A 20665-nucleotide genomic window follows, 5' to 3' on the forward strand; every position below is an offset into this window, starting at 1 on the left:
TTGCACTCAGGTCTAAGTCTCATGGCCCTCTATCAGAATTTGATAAGATTGGAGAAACTTAATTTTTCGCCCAAAATAAAAACGTAAGGGGTACCACTGTCGTTTTTTTTTTCTGGCCTAATTTTTGAGTTTCGATATCTCAGCTCTGGAAGGGGCTAGAGCCTCCATTTTTGCACTCAGGTCTAAGTCTCAGGGCCCTCTATCAGAATTTGGGAAGATTGGAGAAACTTAATTTTTCACCCAAAAAAAAAAACGTAAGGGGTACCACTGTCGTTTTTTTTTTCGGGCCGAATTTTTGAGTTTCGATATCTCAGCTCTGGAAGGGGCTAGAGCCTCCATTTTTGCACTCAGGTCTAAGTCTCATGGCCCTCCATCAGAATTTGGGAAGATTGGAGAAACTTAATTTTTCGCCCAAAAAAAAAAAACGTAAGGGGTACCACTGTCGTTTTTTTTTCGGGCCTAATTTTTGAGTTTCGATATCTCAGCTCTGGAAGGGGCTAGAGCCTCCATTTTCTGCACTCAGGTCTAAGTCTCATGGCCCTCTATCAGAATCCAGAGTTTTGGGAAGATTGGAGAAACTTAATTTTTCGCCCCCAAAAAAAAAACGTAAGGGGTACCACTGTCGTTTTTTTTTTTCGGGCCTAATTTTTGAGTTTCGATATCTCAGCTCTGGAAGGGGCTAGAGCCTCCATTTTTGCACTCAGGTCTAAGTCTCATGGCCCTCTATCAGAATTTGGGAAGATTGGAGAAACTTAATTTTTCGCCCAAAAAAAAAAAACGTAAGGGGTACCACTGTCGTTTTTTTTTCGGGCCTAATTTTTGAGTTTCGATATCTCAGCTCTGGAAGGGGCTAGAGCCTCCATTTTTGCACTCAGGTCTAAGTCTCATGGCCCTCTATCAGAATTTGGGAAGATTGGAGAAACTTAATTTTTCGCCCAAAAAAAAAACGTAAGGGGTACCACTGTCGTTTTTTTTTTCGGGCCGAATTTTTGAGTTTCGATATCTCAGCTCTGGAAGGGGCTAGAGCCTCCATTTTTGCACTCAGGTCTAAGTCTCATGGCCCTCTATCAGAATTTGATAAGATTGGAGAAACTTAATTTTTCGCCCAAAAAAAAAACGTAAGGGGTACCACTGTCGTTTTTTTTTTCTGGCCTAATTTTTGAGTTTCGATATCTCAGCTCTGGAAGGGGCTAGAGCCTCCATTTTTGCACTCAGGTCTAAGTCTCAGGGCCCTCTATCAGAATTTGGGAAGATTGGAGAAACTTAATTTTTCACCCAAAAAAAAAACGTAAGGGGTACCACTGTCGTTTTTTTTTCGGGCCGAATTTTTGAGTTTCGATATCTCAGCTCTGGAAGGGGCTAGAGCCTCCATTTTTGCACTCAGGTCTAAGTCTCATGGCCCTCCATCAGAATTTGGGAAGATTGGAGAAACTTAATTTTTCGCCCAAAAAAAAAAACGTAAGGGGTACCACTGTCGTTTTTTTTTCGGGCCTAATTTTTGAGTTTCAATATCTCAGCTCTGGAAGGGGCTAGAGCCTCCATTTTTGCACTCAGGTCTAAGTCTCATGGCCCTCTATCAGAATTTGGGAAGATTGGAGAAACTTAATTTTTCGCCCAAAAAAAAAAAAACGTAAGGGGTACCACTGTCGTTTTTTTTCGGGCCTAATTTTTGAGTTTCGATATCTCAGCTCTGGAAGGGGCTAGAGCCTCCATTTTTACACTCAGGTCTAAGTCTCATGGCCCTCTATCAGAATCCAGAGTTTTGGGAAGATTGGAGAAACTTAATTTTTCGCACAAAAAAAAAAAACGTAAGGGGTACCACTGTCGTTTTTTTTTCGGGCGTAATTTTTGAGTTTCGATATCTCAGCTCTGGAAGGGGCTAGAGCCTCCATTTTTGCACTCAGGTCTAAGTCTCATGGCCCTCTATCAGAATTTGGGAAGATTGGAGAAACTTAATTTTTCGCCCAAAAAAAAAAACGTAAGGGGTACCACTGTCGTTTTTTTTTTCGGGCCGAATTTTTGAGTTTCGATATCTCAGCTCTGGAAGGGGCTAGAGCCTCCATTTTTGCACTCAGGTCTAAGTCTCATGGCCCTCTATCAGAATTTGGGAAGATTGGAGAAACTTAATTTTTCACCCAAAAAAAAAAACGTAAGGGGTACCACTGTCGTTTTTTTTTTCGGGCCTAATTTTTGAGTTTCGATATCTCAGCTCTGGAAGGGGCTAGAGCCTCCATTTTTGCACTCAGGTCTAAGTCTCATGGCCCTCTATCAGAATTTGGGAAGATTGGAGAAACTTAATTTTTCGCCCAAAAAAAAAAACGTAAGGGGTACCACTGTCGTTTTTTTTTCTGGCCTAATTTTTGAGTTTCGATATCTCAGCTCTGGAAGGGGCTAGAGCCTCCATTTTTGCACTCAGGTCTAAGTCTCATGGCCCTCTATCAGAATCCAGAGTTTTGGGAAGATTGGAGAAACTTAATTTTTCGCCCCCCAAAAAAAAACGTAAGGGGTACCACTGTCGTTTTTTTTTCGGGCCTAATTTTTGAGTTTCGATATCTCAGCTCTGGAAGGGGCTAGAGCCTCCATTTTTGCACTCAGGTCTAAGTCTCATGGCCCTCTATCAGAATCCAGAGTTTTGGGAAGATTGGAGAAACTTAATTTTTTGCCCAAAAAAAAAAACGTAAGGGGTACCACTGTCGTTTTTTTTTCGGGCCGAATTTTTGAGTTTCGATATCTCAGCTCTGGAAGGGGCTAGAGCCTCCATTTTTGCACTCAGGTCTAAGTCTCATGGCCCTCCATCAGAATTTGGGAAGATTGGAGAAACTTAATTTTTCGCCCAAAAAAAAAAACGTAAGGGGTACCACTGTCGTTTTTTTGTCGGGCCTAATTTTTGAGTTTCAATATCTCAGCTCTGGAAGGGGCTAGAGCCTCCATTTTTGCACTCAGGTCTAAGTCTCATGGCCTTCTATCAGAATTTGGGAAGATTGGAGAAACTTAATTTTTCGCCCAAAAAAAAAACGTAAGGGGTACCACTGTCGTTTTTTTTTCGGGCCTAATTTTTGAGTTTCGATATCTCAGCTCTGGAAGGGGCTAGAGCCTTCATTTTCTGCACTCAGGTCTAAGTCTCATGGCCCTCTAACAGAATCCAGAGTTTTGGGAAGATTGGAGAAACTTAATTTTTCGCCCAAAAAAAAAAAACGTAAGGGGTACCACTGTCGTTTTTTTTTTCGGGCCTAATTTTTGAGTTTCGATATCTCAGCTCTGGAAGGGGCTAGAGCCTCCATTTTTGCACTCAGGTCTAAGTCTCATGGCCCTCTATCAGAATTTGGGAAGATTGGAGAAACTTAATTTTTCGCCCAAAAAAAAAAAACGTAAGGGGTACCACTGTGGTTTTTTTTTTCGGGCCTAATTTTTGAGTTTCGATATCTCAGCTCTGGAAGGGGCTAGAGCCTCCATTTTTACACTCAGGTCTAAGTCTCATGGCCCTCTATCAGAATCCAGAGTTTTGGGAAGATTAGAGAAACTTAATTTTTCGCCCAAAAAAAAAAAAACGTAAGGGGTACCACTCGTTTTTTTTTCGGGCCTAATTTTTGAGTTTCGATATCTCAGCTCTGGAAGGGGCTAGAGCCTCCATTTTTGCACTCAGGTCTAAGTCTCATGGCCCTCTATCAGAATTTGGGAAGATTGGAGAAACTTAATTTTTCGCCCAAAAAAAAAACGTAAGGGGTACCACTGTCGTTTTTTTTTCGGGCCGAATTTTTGAGTTTCGATATCTCAGCTCTGGAAGGGGCTAGAGCCTCCATTTTTGCACTCAGGTCTAAGTCTCATGGCCCTCTATCAGAATTTGGGAAGATTGGAGAAACTTAATTTTTCGCCCAAAAAAAAAAAAACGTAAGGGGTACCACTGTCGTTTTTTTTTCGGGCCGAATTTTATGAGTTTCGATATCTCAGCTCTGGAAGGGGCAAGAGCCTCCATTTTTGCACTCAGGTCTAAGTCTCATGGCCCTCTATCAGAATTTGGGAAGATTGGAGAAACTTAATTTTTCGCCCAAAAAAAAAACGTAAGGGGTACCACTGTCGTTTTTTTTTCGGGCCGAATTTTTGAGTTTCGATATCTCAGCTCTGGAAGGGGCTAGAGCCTCCATTTTTGCACTCAGGTCTAAGTCTCATGGCCCTCTATCAGAATTTGGGAAGATTGGAGAAACTTAATTTTTCGCCCAAAAAAAAAAAACGTAAGGGGTACCACTGTCGTTTTTTTTTTCGGGCCTAATTTTTGAGTTTCGATATCTCAGCTCTGGAAGGGGCTAGAGCCTCCATTTTTACACTCAGGTCTAAGTCTCATGGCCCTCTATCAGAATCCAGAGTTTTGGGAAGATTGGAGAAACTTAATTTTTCGCCCAAAAAAAAAAAAATGTAAGGGGTACCACTGTCGTTTTTTTTTCGGGCCTAATTTTTGAGTTTCGATATCTCAGCTCTGGAAGGGGCTAGAGCCTCCATTTTCTGCACTCAGGTCTAAGTCTCATGGCCCTCTATCAGAATCCAGAGTTTTGGGAAGATTGGAGAAACTTAATTTTTCGCCCCAAAAAAAAAAACGTAAGGGGTACCACTGTCGTTTTTTTTTTTCGGGCCTAATTTTTGAGTTTCGATATCTCAGCTCTGGAAGGGGCTAGAGCCTCCATTTTTGCACTCAGGTCTAAGTCTCATGGCCCTCTATCAGAATTTGGGAAGATTGGAGAAACTTAATTTTTCGCCCAAAAAAAAAAAACGTAAGGGGTACCACTGTCGTTTTTTTTTTGGGCCTAATTTTTGAGTTTCGATATCTCAGCTCTGGAAGGGGCTAGAGCCTCCATTTTTGCACTCAGGTCTAAGTCTCATGGCCCTCCATCAGAATTTGGGAAGATTGGAGAAACTTAATTTTTCGCCCAAAAAAAAAACCGTAAGGGGTACCACTGTCGTTTTTTTTTCGGGCCGAATTTTTGAGTTTCGATATCTCAGCTCTGGAAGGGGCTAGAGCCTCCATTTTTGCACTCAGGTCTAAGTCTCATGGCCCTCCATCAGAATTTGGGAAGATTGGAGAAACTTAATTTTTCGCCCAAAAAAAAAAACGTAAGGGGTACCACTGTCGTTTTTTTGTCGGGCCTAATTTTTGAGTTTCAATATCTCAGCTCTGGAAGGGGCTAGAGCCTCCATTTTTGCACTCAGGTCTAAGTCTCATGGCCTTCTATCAGAATTTGGGAAGATTGGAGAAACTTAATTTTTCGCCCAAAAAAAAAACGTAAGGGGTACCACTGTCGTTTTTTTTTCGGGCCTAATTTTTGAGTTTCGATATCTCAGCTCTGGAAGGGGCTAGAGCCTTCATTTTCTGCACTCAGGTCTAAGTCTCATGGCCCTCTAACAGAATCCAGAGTTTTGGGAAGATTGGAGAAACTTAATTTTTCGCCCAAAAAAAAAAAACGTAAGGGGTACCACTGTCGTTTTTTTTTTCGGGCCTAATTTTTGAGTTTCGATATCTCAGCTCTGGAAGGGGCTAGAGCCTCCATTTTTGCACTCAGGTCTAAGTCTCATGGCCCTCTATCAGAATTTGGGAAGATTGGAGAAACTTAATTTTTCGCCCAAAAAAAAAAACGTAAGGGGTACCACTGTGGTTTTTTTTTTCGGGCCTAATTTTTGAGTTTCGATATCTCAGCTCTGGAAGGGGCTAGAGCCTCCATTTTTACACTCAGGTCTAAGTCTCATGGCCCTCTATCAGAATCCAGAGTTTTGGGAAGATTAGAGAAACTTAATTTTTCGCCCAAAAAAAAAAAAACGTAAGGGGTACCACTGTCGTTTTTTTTTCGGGCCTAATTTTTGAGTTTCGATATCTCAGCTCTGGAAGGGGCTAGAGCCTCCATTTTTGCACTCAGGTCTAAGTCTCATGGCCCTCTATCAGAATTTGGGAAGATTGGAGAAACTTAATTTTTCGCCCAAAAAAAAAAAACGTAAGGGGTACCACTGTCGTTTTTTTTTCGGGCCTAATTTTTGAGTTTCGATATCTCAGCTCTGGAAGGGGCTAGAGCCTCCATTTTTGCACTCAGGTCTAAGTCTCATGGCCCTCTATCAGAATTTGGGAAGATTGGAGAAACGTAATTTTTCGCCCAAAAAAAAAACGTAAGGGGTACCACTGTCGTTTTTTTTTTCGGGCCGAATTTTTGAGTTTCGATATCTCAGCTCTGGAAGGGGCTAGAGCCTCCATTTTTGCACTCAGGTCTAAGTCTCATGGCCCTCTATCAGAATTTGATAAGATTGGAGAAACTTAATTTTTCGCCCAAAAAAAAAACGTAAGGGGTACCACTGTCGTTTTTTTTTTCTGGCCTAATTTTTGAGTTTCGATATCTCAGCTCTGGAAGGGGCTAGAGCCTCCATTTTTGCACTCAGGTCTAAGTCTCAGGGCCCTCTATCAGAATTTGGGAAGATTGGAGAAACTTAATTTTTCACCCAAAAAAAAAAACGTAAGGGGTACCACTGTCGTTTTTTTTTTCGGGCCGAATTTTTGAGTTTCGATATCTCAGCTCTGGAAGGGGCTAGAGCCTCCATTTTTGCACTCAGGTCTAAGTCTCATGGCCCTCCATCAGAATTTGGGAAGATTGGAGAAACTTAATTTTTCGCCCAAAAAAAAAAAACGTAAGGGGTACCACTGTCGTTTTTTTTTCGGGCCTAATTTTTGAGTTTCGATATCTCAGCTCTGGAAGGGGCTAGAGCCTCCATTTTCTGCACTCAGGTCTAAGTCTCATGGCCCTCTATCAGAATCCAGAGTTTTGGGAAGATTGGAGAAACTTAATTTTTCGCCCCAAAAAAAAAAACGTAAGGGGTACCACTGTCGTTTTTTTTTTTCGGGCCTAATTTTTGAGTTTCGATATCTCAGCTCTGGAAGGGGCTAGAGCCTCCATTTTTGCACTCAGGTCTAAGTCTCATGGCCCTCTATCAGAATTTGGGAAGATTGGAGAAACTTAATTTTTCGCCCAAAAAAAAAAAACGTAAGGGGTACCACTGTCGTTTTTTTTTCGGGCCTAATTTTTGAGTTTCGATATCTCAGCTCTGGAAGGGGCTAGAGCCTCCATTTTTGCACTCAGGTCTAAGTCTCATGGCCCTCTATCAGAATTTGGGAAGATTGGAGAAACTTAATTTTTCGCCCAAAAAAAAAACGTAAGGGGTACCACTGTCGTTTTTTTTTTCGGGCCGAATTTTTGAGTTTCGATATCTCAGCTCTGGAAGGGGCTAGAGCCTCCATTTTTGCACTCAGGTCTAAGTCTCATGGCCCTCTATCAGAATTTGATAAGATTGGAGAAACTTAATTTTTCGCCCAAAAAAAAAACGTAAGGGGTACCACTGTCGTTTTTTTTTTCTGGCCTAATTTTTGAGTTTCGATATCTCAGCTCTGGAAGGGGCTAGAGCCTCCATTTTTGCACTCAGGTCTAAGTCTCAGGGCCCTCTATCAGAATTTGGGAAGATTGGAGAAACTTAATTTTTCACCCAAAAAAAAAAACGTAAGGGGTACCACTGTCGTTTTTTTTTCGGGCCGAATTTTTGAGTTTCGATATCTCAGCTCTGGAAGGGGCTAGAGCCTCCATTTTTGCACTCAGGTCTAAGTCTCATGGCCCTCCATCAGAATTTGGGAAGATTGGAGAAACTTAATTTTTCGCCCAAAAAAAAAAACGTAAGGGGTACCACTGTCGTTTTTTTTTCGGGCCTAATTTTTGAGTTTCAATATCTCAGCTCTGGAAGGGGCTAGAGCCTCCATTTTTGCACTCAGGTCTAAGTCTCATGGCCCTCTATCAGAATTTGGGAAGATTGGAGAAACTTAATTTTTCGCCCAAAAAAAAAAAACGTAAGGGGTACCACTGTCGTTTTTTTTCGGGCCTAATTTTTGAGTTTCGATATCTCAGCTCTGGAAGGGGCTAGAGCCTCCATTTTTACACTCAGGTCTAAGTCTCATGGCCCTCTATCAGAATCCAGAGTTTTGGGAAGATTGGAGAAACTTAATTTTTCGCACAAAAAAAAAAACGTAAGGGGTACCACTGTCGTTTTTTTTTCGGGCGTAATTTTTGAGTTTCGATATCTCAGCTCTGGAAGGGGCTAGAGCCTCCATTTTTGCACTCAGGTCTAAGTCTCATGGCCCTCTATCAGAATTTGGGAAGATTGGAGAAACTTAATTTTTCGCCCAAAAAAAAAACGTAAGGGGTACCACTGTCGTTTTTTTTTTCGGGCCGAATTTTTGAGTTTCGATATCTCAGCTCTGGAAGGGGCTAGAGCCTCCATTTTTGCACTCAGGTCTAAGTCTCATGGCCCTCTATCAGAATCCAGAGTTTTGGGAAGATTGGAGTAACTTAATTTTTCGCCCAAAAAAAAAACGTAAGGGGTACCACTGTCGTTTTTTTTTTCGGGCCTAATTTTTGAGTTTCGATATCTCAGCTCTGGAAGGGGCTAGAGCCTCCATTTTTGCACTCAGGTCTAAGTCTCATGGCCCTCTATCAGAATTTGGGAAGATTGGAGAAACTTAATTTTTCACCCAAAAAAAAAAACGTAAGGGGTACCACTGTCGTTTTTTTTTTCGGGCCTAATTTTTGAGTTTCGATATCTCAGCTCTGGAAGGGGCTAGAGCCTCCATTTTTGCACTCAGGTCTAAGTCTCATGGCCCTCTATCAGAATTTGGGAAGATTGGAGAAACTTAATTTTTCGCCCAAAAAAAAAAACGTAAGGGGTACCACTGTCGTTTTTTTTTCTGGCCTAATTTTTGAGTTTCGATATCTCAGCTCTGGAAGGGGCTAGAGCCTCCATTTTTGCACTCAGGTCTAAGTCTCATGGCCCTCTATCAGAATCCAGAGTTTTGGGAAGATTGGAGAAACTTAATTTTTCGCCCCCCAAAAAAAAACGTAAGGGGTACCACTGTCGTTTTTTTTTCGGGCCTAATTTTTGAGTTTCGATATCTCAGCTCTGGAAGGGGCTAGAGCCTCCATTTTTGCACTCAGGTCTAAGTCTCATGGCCCTCTATCAGAATCCAGAGTTTTGGGAAGATTGGAGAAACTTAATTTTTTGCCCAAAAAAAAAAACGTAAGGGGTACCACTGTCGTTTTTTTTTCGGGCCGAATTTTTGAGTTTCGATATCTCAGCTCTGGAAGGGGCTAGAGCCTCCATTTTTGCACTCAGGTCTAAGTCTCATGGCCCTCCATCAGAATTTGGGAAGATTGGAGAAACTTAATTTTTCGCCCAAAAAAAAAAACGTAAGGGGTACCACTGTCGTTTTTTTGTCGGGCCTAATTTTTGAGTTTCAATATCTCAGCTCTGGAAGGGGCTAGAGCCTCCATTTTTGCACTCAGGTCTAAGTCTCGTGGCCTTCTATCAGAATTTGGGAAGATTGGAGAAACTTAATTTTTCGCCCAAAAAAAAAACGTAAGGGGTACCACTGTCGTTTTTTTTTCGGGCCTAATTTTTGAGTTTCGATATCTCAGCTCTGGAAGGGGCTAGAGCCTTCATTTTCTGCACTCAGGTCTAAGTCTCATGGCCCTCTAACAGAATCCAGAGTTTTGGGAAGATTGGAGAAACTTAATTTTTCGCCCAAAAAAAAAAAACGTAAGGGGTACCACTGTCGTTTTTTTTTTCGGGCCTAATTTTTGAGTTTCGATATCTCAGCTCTGGAAGGGGCTAGAGCCTCCATTTTTGCACTCAGGTCTAAGTCTCATGGCCCTCTATCAGAATTTGGGAAGATTGGAGAAACTTAATTTTTCGCCCAAAAAAAAAAAACGTAAGGGGTACCACTGTGGTTTTTTTTTTCGGGCCTAATTTTTGAGTTTCGATATCTCAGCTCTGGAAGGGGCTAGAGCCTCCATTTTTACACTCAGGTCTAAGTCTCATGGCCCTCTATCAGAATCCAGAGTTTTGGGAAGATTAGAGAAACTTAATTTTTCGCCCAAAAAAAAAAAAACGTAAGGGGTACCACTGTCGTTTTTTTTTCGGGCCTAATTTTTGAGTTTCGATATCTCAGCTCTGGAAGGGGCTAGAGCCTCCATTTTTGCACTCAGGTCTAAGTCTCATGGCCCTCTATCAGAATTTGGGAAGATTGGAGAAACTTAATTTTTCGCCCAAAAAAAAAACGTAAGGGGTACCACTGTCGTTTTTTTTTCGGGCCGAATTTTTGAGTTTCGATATCTCAGCTCTGGAAGGGGATAGAGCCTCCATTTTTGCACTCAGGTCTAAGTCTCATGGCCCTCTATCAGAATTTGGGAAGATTGGAGAAACTTAATTTTTCGCCCAAAAAAAAAAAAACGTAAGGGGTACCACTGTCGTTTTTTTTTCGGGCCGAATTTTATGAGTTTCGATATCTCAGCTCTGGAAGGGGCAAGAGCCTCCATTTTTGCACTCAGGTCTAAGTCTCATGGCCCTCTATCAGAATTTGGGAAGATTGGAGAAACTTAATTTTTCGCCCAAAAAAAAAACGTAAGGGGTACCACTGTCGTTTTTTTTTCGGGCCGAATTTTTGAGTTTCGATATCTCAGCTCTGGAAGGGGCTAGAGCCTCCATTTTTGCACTCAGGTCTAAGTCTCATGGCCCTCTATCAGAATTTGGGAAGATTGGAGAAACTTAATTTTTCGCCCAAAAAAAAAAAACGTAAGGGGTACCACTGTCGTTTTTTTTTTCGGGCCTAATTTTTGAGTTTCGATATCTCAGCTCTGGAAGGGGCTAGAGCCTCCATTTTTACACTCAGGTCTAAGTCTCATGGCCCTCTATCAGAATCCAGAGTTTTGGGAAGATTGGAGAAACTTAATTTTTCGCCCAAAAAAAAAAAATGTAAGGGGTACCACTGTCGTTTTTTTTTCGGGCCTAATTTTTGAGTTTCGATATCTCAGCTCTGGAAGGGGCTAGAGCCTCCATTTTCTGCACTCAGGTCTAAGTCTCATGGCCCTCTATCAGAATCCAGAGTTTTGGGAAGATTGGAGAAACTTAATTTTTCGCCCCAAAAAAAAAAACGTAAGGGGTACCACTGTCGTTTTTTTTTTTCGGGCCTAATTTTTGAGTTTCGATATCTCAGCTCTGGAAGGGGCTAGAGCCTCCATTTTTGCACTCAGGTCTAAGTCTCATGGCCCTCTATCAGAATTTGGGAAGATTGGAGAAACTTAATTTTTCGCCCAAAAAAAAAAAACGTAAGGGGTACCACTGTCGTTTTTTTTTCGGGCCTAATTTTTGAGTTTCGATATCTCAGCTCTGGAAGGGGCTAGAGCCTCCATTTTTGCACTCAGGTCTAAGTCTCATGGCCCTCCATCAGAATTTGGGAAGATTGGAGAAACTTAATTTTTCGCCCAAAAAAAAAAACGTAAGGGGTACCACTGTCGTTTTTTTTTCGGGCCGAATTTTTGAGTTTCGATATCTCAGCTCTGGAAGGGGCTAGAGCCTCCATTTTTGCACTCAGGTCTAAGTCTCATGGCCCTCCATCAGAATTTGGGAAGATTGGAGAAACTTAATTTTTCGCCCAAAAAAAAAAACGTAAGGGGTACCACTGTCGTTTTTTTGTCGGGCCTAATTTTTGAGTTTCAATATCTCAGCTCTGGAAGGGGCTAGAGCCTCCATTTTTGCACTCAGGTCTAAGTCTCATGGCCTTCTATCAGAATTTGGGAAGATTGGAGAAACTTAATTTTTCGCCCAAAAAAAAAACGTAAGGGGTACCACTGTCGTTTTTTTTTCGGGCCTAATTTTTGAGTTTCGATATCTCAGCTCTGGAAGGGGCTAGAGCCTTCATTTTCTGCACTCAGGTCTAAGTCTCATGGCCCTCTAACAGAATCCAGAGTTTTGGGAAGATTGGAGAAACTTAATTTTTCGCCCAAAAAAAAAAAACGTAAGGGGTACCACTGTCGTTTTTTTTTTCGGGCCTAATTTTTGAGTTTCGATATCTCAGCTCTGGAAGGGGCTAGAGCCTCCATTTTTGCACTCAGGTCTAAGTCTCATGGCCCTCTATCAGAATTTGGGAAGATTGGAGAAACTTAATTTTTCGCCCAAAAAAAAAAACGTAAGGGGTACCACTGTGGTTTTTTTTTTCGGGCCTAATTTTTGAGTTTCGATATCTCAGCTCTGGAAGGGGCTAGAGCCTCCATTTTTACACTCAGGTCTAAGTCTCATGGCCCTCTATCAGAATCCAGAGTTTTGGGAAGATTAGAGAAACTTAATTTTTCGCCCAAAAAAAAAAAACGTAAGGGGTACCACTGTCGTTTTTTTTTCGGGCCTAATTTTTGAGTTTCGATATCTCAGCTCTGGAAGGGGCTAGAGCCTCCATTTTTGCACTCAGGTCTAAGTCTCATGGCCCTCTATCAGAATTTGGGAAGATTGGAGAAACTTAATTTTTCGCCCAAAAAAAAAACGTAAGGGGTACCACTGTCGTTTTTTTTTCGGGCCGAATTTTTGAGTTTCGATATCTCAGCTCTGGAAGGGGCTAGAGCCTCCATTTTTGCACTCAGGTCTAAGTCTCATGGCCCTCTATCAGAATTTGGGAAGATTGGAGAAACTTAATTTTTCGCCCAAAAAAAAAAAAAACGTAAGGGGTACCACTGTCGTTTTTTTTTCGGGCCGAATTTTATGAGTTTCGATATCTCAGCTCTGGAAGGGGCAAGAGCCTCCATTTTTGCACTCAGGTCTAAGTCTCATGGCCCTCTATCAGAATTTGGGAAGATTGGAGAAACTTAATTTTTCGCCCAAAAAAAAAACGTAAGGGGTACCACTGTCGTTTTTTTTTCGGGCCGAATTTTTGAGTTTCGATATCTCAGCTCTGGAAGGGGCTAGAGCCTCCATTTTTGCACTCAGGTCTAAGTCTCATGGCCCTCTATCAGAATTTGGGAAGATTGGAGAAACTTAATTTTTCGCCCAAAAAAAAAAAACGTAAGGGGTACCACTGTCGTTTTTTTTTTCGGGCCTAATTTTTGAGTTTCGATATCTCAGCTCTGGAAGGGGCTAGAGCCTCCATTTTTACACTCAGGTCTAAGTCTCATGGCCCTCTATCAGAATCCAGAGTTTTGGGAAGATTGGAGAAACTTAATTTTTCGCCCAAAAAAAAAAAAACGTAAGGGGTACCACTGTCGTTTTTTTTTCGGGCCTAATTTTTGAGTTTCGATATCTCAGCTCTGGAAGGGGCTAGAGCCTCCATTTTTGCACTCAGGTCTAAGTCTCATGGCCCTCTATCAGAATTTGGGAAGATTGGAGAAACTTAATTTTTCGCCCAAAAAAAAAAAAACGTAAGGGGTACCACTGTCGTTTTTTTTTCGGGCCTAATTTTTGAGTTTCGATATCTCAGCTCTGGAAGGGGCTAGAGCCTCCATTTTCTGCACTCAGGTCTAAGTCTCATGGCCCTCTATCAGAATCCAGAGTTTTGGGAAGATTGGAGAAACTTAATTTTTCGCCCCAAAAAAAAAAACGTAAGGGGTACCACTGTCGTTTTTTTTTTCGGGCCTAATTTTTGAGTTTCGATATCTCAGCTCTGGAAGGGGCTAGAGCCTCCATTTTTGCACTCAGGTCTAAGTCTCATGGCCCTCTATCAGAATTTGGGAAGATTGGAGAAACTTAATTTTTCGCCCAAAAAAAAAAAACGTAAGGGGTACCACTGTCGTTTTTTTTTCGGGCCTAATTTTTGAGTTTCGATATCTCAGCTCTGGAAGGGGCTAGAGCCTCCATTTTTGCACTCAGGTCTAAGTCTCATGGCCCTCTATCAGAATTTGGGAAGATTGGAGAAACTTAATTTTTCGCCCAAAAAAAAAACGTAAGGGGTACCACTGTCGTTTTTTTTTTCGGGCCGAATTTTTGAGTTTCGATATCTCAGCTCTGGAAGGGGCTAGAGCCTCCATTTTTGCACTCAGGTCTAAGTCTCAGGGCCCTCTATCAGAATTTGGGAAGATTGGAGAAACTTAATTTTTCACCCAAAAAAAAAAACGTAAGGGGTACCACTGTCGTTTTTTTTTCGGGCCGAATTTTTGAGTTTCGATATCTCAGCTCTGGAAGGGGCTAGAGCCTCCATTTTTGCACTCAGGTCTAAGTCTCATGGCCCTCCATCAGAATTTGGGAAGATTGGAGAAACTTAATTTTTCGCCCAAAAAAAAAAACGTAAGGGGTACCACTGTCGTTTTTTTTTCGGGCCTAATTTTTGAGTTTCAATATCTCAGCTCTGGAAGGGGCTAGAGCCTCCATTTTTGCACTCAGGTCTAAGTCTCATGGCCCTCTATCAGAATTTGGGAAGATTGGAGAAACTTAATTTTTCGCCCAAAAAAAAAAAACGTAAGGGGTACCACTGTCGTTTTTTTTCGGGCCTAATTTTTGAGTTTCGATATCTCAGCTCTGGAAGGGGCTAGAGCCTCCATTTTTACACTCAGGTCTAAGTCTCATGGCCCTCTATCAGAATCCAGAGTTTTGGGAAGATTGGAGAAACTTAATTTTTCGCCCAAAAAAAAAAAACGTAAGGGGTACCACTGTCGTTTTTTTTTCGGGCGTAATTTTTGAGTTTCGATATCTCAGCTCTGGAAGGGGCTAGAGCCTCCATTTTTGCACTCAGGTCTAAGTCTCATGGCCCTCTATCAGAATTTGGGAAGATTGGAGAAACTTAATTTTTCGCCCAAAAAAAAAAACGTAAGGGGTACCACTGTCGTTTTTTTTTTCGGGCCGAATTTTTGAGTTTCGATATCTCAGCTCTGGAAGGGGCTAGAGCCTCCATTTTTGCACTCAGGTCTAAGTCTCATGGCCCTCTATCAGAATCCAGAGTTTTGGGAAGATTGGAGTAACTTAATTTTTCGCCCAAAAAAAAAAACGTAAGGGGTACCACTGTCGTTTTTTTTTTCGGGCCTAATTTTTGAGTTTCGATATCTCAGCTCTGGAAGGGGCTAGAGCCTCCATTTTTGCACTCAGGTCTAAGTCTCATGGCCCTCTATCAGAATTTGGGAAGATTGGAGAAACTTAATTTTTCACCCAAAAAAAAAAACGTAAGGGGTACCACTGTCGTTTTTTTTTTCGGGCCTAATTTTTGAGTTTCGATATCTCAGCTCTGGAAGGGGCTAGAGCCTCCATTTTTGCACTCAGGTCTAAGTCTCATGGCCCTCTATCAGAATTTGGGAAGATTGGAGAAACTTAATTTTTCGCCCAAAAAAAAAAACGTAAGGGGTACCACTGTCGTTTTTTTTTCTGGCCTAATTTTTGAGTTTCGATATCTCAGCTCTGGAAGGGGCTAGAGCCTCCATTTTTGCACTCAGGTCTAAGTCTCATGGCCCTCTATCAGAATCCAGAGTTTTGGGAAGATTGGAGAAACTTAATTTTTCGCCCCCCAAAAAAAAACGTAAGGGGTACCACTGTCGTTTTTTTTTCGGGCCTAATTTTTGAGTTTCGATATCTCAGCTCTGGAAGGGGCTAGAGCCTCCATTTTTGCACTCAGGTCTAAGTCTCATGGCCCTCTATCAGAATCCAGAGTTTTGGGAAGATTGGAGAAACTTAATTTTTCGCCCAAAAAAAAAAAACGTAAGGGGTACCACTGTCGTTTTTTTTTCGGGCCTAATTTTTGAGTTTCGATATCTCAGCTCTGGAAGGGGCTAGAGCCTCCATTTTTGCACTCAGGTCTAAGTCTCGTGGCCCTCTATCAGAATTTGGGAAGATTGGAGAAACTTAATTTTTCGCCCCCCCAAAAAAATGTAAGGGGTACCACTGTCGTTTTTTTTTTCGGGCCTAATTTTTGAGTTTCGATATCTCAGCTCTGGAAGGGGCTAGAGCCTCCATTTTTGCACTCAGGTCTAAGTCTCATGGCCCTCTATCAGAATTTGGGAAGATTGGAGAAACTTAATTTTTCGCCCAAAAAAAAAAAACGTAAGGGGTACCACTGTCGTTTTTTTTTTCGGGCCTAATTTTTGAGTTTCGATATCTCAGCTCTGGAAGGGGCTAGAGCCTCCATTTTTACACTCAGGTCTAAGTCTCATGGCCCTCTATCAGAATCCAGAGTTTTGGGAAGATTGGAGAAACTTAATTTTTCGCCCAAAAAAAAAAAAACGTAAGGGGTACCACTGTCGTTTTTTTTTCGGGCCTAATTTTTGAGTTTCGATATCTCAGCTCTGGAAGGGGCTAGAGCCTCCATTTTTGCACTCAGGTCTAAGTCTCATGGCCCTCTATCAGAATTTGGGAAGATTGGAGAAACTTAATTTTTCGCCCAAAAAAAAAAAAACGTAAGGGGTACCACTGTCGTTTTTTTTTCGGGCCTAATTTTTGAGTTTCGATATCTCAGCTCTGGAAGGGGCTAGAGCCTCCATTTTCTGCACTCAGGTCTAAGTCTCATGGCCCTCTATCAGAATCCAGAGTTTTGGGAAGATTGGAGAAACTTAATTTTTCGCCCCAAAAAAAAAAACGTAAGGGGTACCACTGTCGTTTTTTTTTTTCGGGCCTAATTTTTGAGTTTCGATATCTCAGCTCTGGAAGGGGCTAGAGCCTCCATTTTTGCACTCAGGTCTAAGTCTCATGGCCCTCTATCAGAATTTGGGAAGATTGGAGAAACTTAATTTTTCGCCCAAAAAAAAAAAACGTAAGGGGTACCACTGTCGTTTTTTTTTCGGGCCTAATTTTTGAGTTTCGATATCTCAGCTCTGGAAGGGGCTAGAGCCTCCATTTTTGCACTCAGGTCTAAGTCTCATGGCCCTCTATCAGAATTTGGGAAGATTGGAGAAACTTAATTTTTCGCCCAAAAAAAAAACGTAAGGGGTACCACTGTCGTTTTTTTTTTCGGGCCGAATTTTTGAGTTTCGATATCTCAGCTCTGGAAGGGGCTAGAGCCTCCATTTTTGCACTCAGGTCTAAGTCTCATGGCCCTCTATCAGAATTTGATAAGATTGGAGAAACTTAATTTTTCGCCCAAAAAAAAAACGTAAGGGGTACCACTGTCGTTTTTTTTTTCTGGCCTAATTTTTGAGTTTCGATATCTCAGCTCTGGAAGGGGCTAGAGCCTCCATTTTTGCACTCAGGTCTAAGTCTCAGGGCCCTCTATCAGAATTTGGGAAGATTGGAGAAACTTAATTTTTCACCCAAAAAAAAAAACGTAAGGGGTACCACTGTCGTTTTTTTTTCGGGCCGAATTTTTGAGTTTCGATATCTCAGCTCTGGAAGGGGCTAGAGCCTCCATTTTTGCACTCAGGTCTAAGTCTCATGGCCCTCCATCAGAATTTGGGAAGATTGGAGAAACTTAATTTTTCGCCCAAAAAAAAAAACGTAAGGGGTACCACTGTCGTTTTTTTTTCGGGCCTAATTTTTGAGTTTCAATATCTCAGCTCTGGAAGGGGCTAGAGCCTCCATTTTTGCACTCAGGTCTAAGTCTCATGGCCCTCTATCAGAATTTGGGAAGATTGGAGAAACTTAATTTTTCGCCCAAAAAAAAAAAACGTAAGGGGTACCACTGTCGTTTTTTTTCGGGCCTAATTTTTGAGTTTCGATATCTCAGCTCTGGAAGGGGCTAGAGCCTCCATTTTTACACTCAGGTCTAAGTCTCATGGCCCTCTATCAGAATCCAGAGTTTTGGGATGATTGGAGAAACTTAATTTTTCGCCCAAAAAAAAAAAACGTAAGGGGTACCACTGTCGTTTTTTTTTCGGGCGTAATTTTTGAGTTTCGATATCTCAGCTCTGGAAGGGGCTAGAGCCTCCATTTTTGCACTCAGGTCTAAGTCTCATGGCCCTCTATCAGAATTTGGGAAGATTGGAGAAACTTAATTTTTCGCCCAAAAAAAAAAACGTAAGGGGTACCACTGTCGTTTTTTTTTTTCGGGCCGAATTTTTGAGTTTCGATATCTCAGCTCTGGAAGGGGCTAGAGCCTCCATTTTTGCACTCAGGTCTAAGTCTCATGGCCCTCTATCAGAATCCAGAGTTTTGGGAAGATTGGAGTAACTTAATTTTTCGCCCAAAAAAAAAAACGTAAGGGGTACCACTGTCGTTTTTTTTTTCGGGCCTAATTTTTGAGTTTCGATATCTCAGCTCTGGAAGGGGCTAGAGCCTCCATTTTTGCACTCAGGTCTAAGTCTCATGGCCCTCTATCAGAATTTGGGAAGATTGGAGAAACTTAATTTTTCACCCAAAAAAAAAAACGTAAGGGGTACCACTGTCGTTTTTTTTTTCGGGCCTAATTTTTGAGTTTCGATATCTCAGCTCTGGAAGGGGCTAGAGCCTCCATTTTTGCACTCAGGTCTAAGTCTCATGGCCCTCTATCAGAATTTGGGAAGATTGGAGAAACTTAATTTTTCGCCCAAAAAAAAAAACGTAAGGGGTACCACTGTCGTTTTTTTTTCTGGCCTAATTTTTGAGTTTCGATATCTCAGCTCTGGAAGGGGCTAGAGCCTCCATTTTTGCACTCAGGTCTAAGTCTCATGGCCCTCTATCAGAATCCAGAGTTTTGGGAAGATTGGAGAAACTTAATTTTTCGCCCCCCAAAAAAAAACGTAAGGGGTACCACTGTCGTTTTTTTTTCGGGCCTAATTTTTGAGTTTCGATATCTCAGCTCTGGAAGGGGCTAGAGCCTCCATTTTTGCACTCAGGTCTAAGTCTCATGGCCCTCTATCAGAATCCAGAGTTTTGGGAAGATTGGAGAAACTTAATTTTTCGCCCAAAAAAAAAAAAACGTAAGGGGTACCACTGTCGTTTTTTTTTCGGGCCTAATTTTTGAGTTTCGATATCTCAGCTCTGGAAGGGGCTAGAGCCTCCATTTTTGCACTCAGGTCTAAGTCTCGTGGCCCTCTATCAGAATTTGGGAAGATTGGAGAAACTTAATTTTTCGCCCCCCCAAAAAAATGTAAGGGGTACCACTGTCGTTTTTTTTTTCGGGCCTAATTTTTGAGTTTCGATATCTCAGCTCTGGAAGGGGCTAGAGCCTCCATTTTTGCACTCAGGTCTAAGTCTCATGGCCCTCTATCAGAATCCAGAGTTTTGGGAAGATTGGAGAAACTTAATTTTTCGCCCAAAAAAAAAAAAACGTAAGGGGTACCACTGTCGTTTTTTTTTCGGGCCGAATTTTTGAGTTTCGATATCTCAGCTCTGGAAGGGGCTAGAGCCTCCATTTTTGCACTCAGGTCTAAGTCTCATGGCCCTCTATCAGAATTTGGGAAGATTGGAGAAACGTAATTTTTCGCCCAAAAAAAAAACGTAAGGGGTACCACTGTCGTTTTTTTTTTCGGGCCGAATTGTTGAGTTTCGATATCTCAGCTCTGGAAGGGGCTAGAGCCTCCATTTTTGCACTCAGGTCTGTCTCATGGCCCTCTATCAGAATTTGGGAAGATTGGAGAAACTTAATTTTTTCGCCCAAAAAAAAAACGTAAGGGGTACCACTGTCGTTTTTTTTTTTTCGGGCCGAATTTTTGAGTTTCGATATCTCAGCTCTGGAAGGGGCTAGAGCCTCCATTTTTGCACTCAGGTCTAAGTCTCATGGCCCTCTATCAGAATTTGGGAAGATTGGAGAAACTTAACTTTTCACCCAAAAAAAAAACGAAAGGGGTACCACTGTCGTTTTTTTTTTCGGGCCGAATTTTTGAGTTTCTATATCTCAGCTCTGGAAGGGGCTAGAGCCTCCATTTTTGCACTCAGGTCTAAGTCTCATGGCCCTCTATCAGAATTTGGGAAGATTGGAGAAACTTAATTTTTCGCCCAAAAAAAAAAAACTTGGGGGAACCACTGTCGTTTTTTTTTTCGGGCCGAATTTTTGAGTTTCGATATCTCAGCTCTGGAAGGGGCTAGAGCCTCCATTTTTGCACTCAGGTCTAAGTCTCATGGCCCTCTATCAGAATCCAGTTTTGGGAAGATTGGAGAAACTTAATTTTTCGCCCCCCCAAAAAAAACGTAAGGGGTACCACTGTCGTTTTTTTTTTCGGGCCGAATTTTTGAGTTTCGATATCTCAGCTCTGGAAGGGGCTAGAGCCTCCATTTTTGCACTCAGGTCTAAGTCTCATGGCCCTCTATCAGAATTTGGGAAGATTGGAGAAACTTAATTTTTCGCCCAAAAAAAAAAACGTAAGGGGTACCACTGTCGTTTTTTTTTTTCGGGCCGAATTTTTGAGTTTCGATATCTCAGCTCTGAAAGGGGCTAGAGCCTCCATTTTTGCACTCAGGTCTAAGTCTCATGGCCCTCTATCAGAATTTGGGAAGATTGGAGAAACTTAATTTTTCGCCCAAAAAAAAAACGTAAGGGGTACCACTGTCGTTTTTTTTTCGGGCCGAATTTTTGAGTTTCGATATCTCAGCTCTGGAAGGGGCTAGAGCCTCCATTTTTGCACTCAGGTCTAAGTCTCATGGCCCTCTATCAGAATCCAGAGTTTTGGGAAGATTGGAGAAACTTAATTTTTCGCCCCCCCCAAAAAAAACGTAAGGGGTACCACTGTCGTTTTTTTTTCGGGCCGAATTTTTGAGTTTCGATATCTCAGCTCTGGAAGGGGCTAGAGCCTCCATTTTTGCACTCAGGTCTAAGTCTCATGGCCCTCTATCAGAATCCAGAGTTTTGGGAAGATTGGAGAAACTTAATTTTTCGCCCAAAAAAAAAAAAAACGTAAGGGGTACCACTGTCGTTTTTTTTTTCGGGCCGAATTTTTGAGTTTCGATATATCAGCTCTGGAAGGGGCTAGAGCCTCCATTTTTGCACTCAGGTCTAAGTCTCATGGCCCTC

This window comes from Pimephales promelas, chromosome 20, assembly GCF_988280905.1.
Source record: "Pimephales promelas chromosome 20, fPimPro1.hap1.1, whole genome shotgun sequence".
Taxonomy (NCBI): Eukaryota; Metazoa; Chordata; class Actinopteri; order Cypriniformes; family Leuciscidae; genus Pimephales; species Pimephales promelas.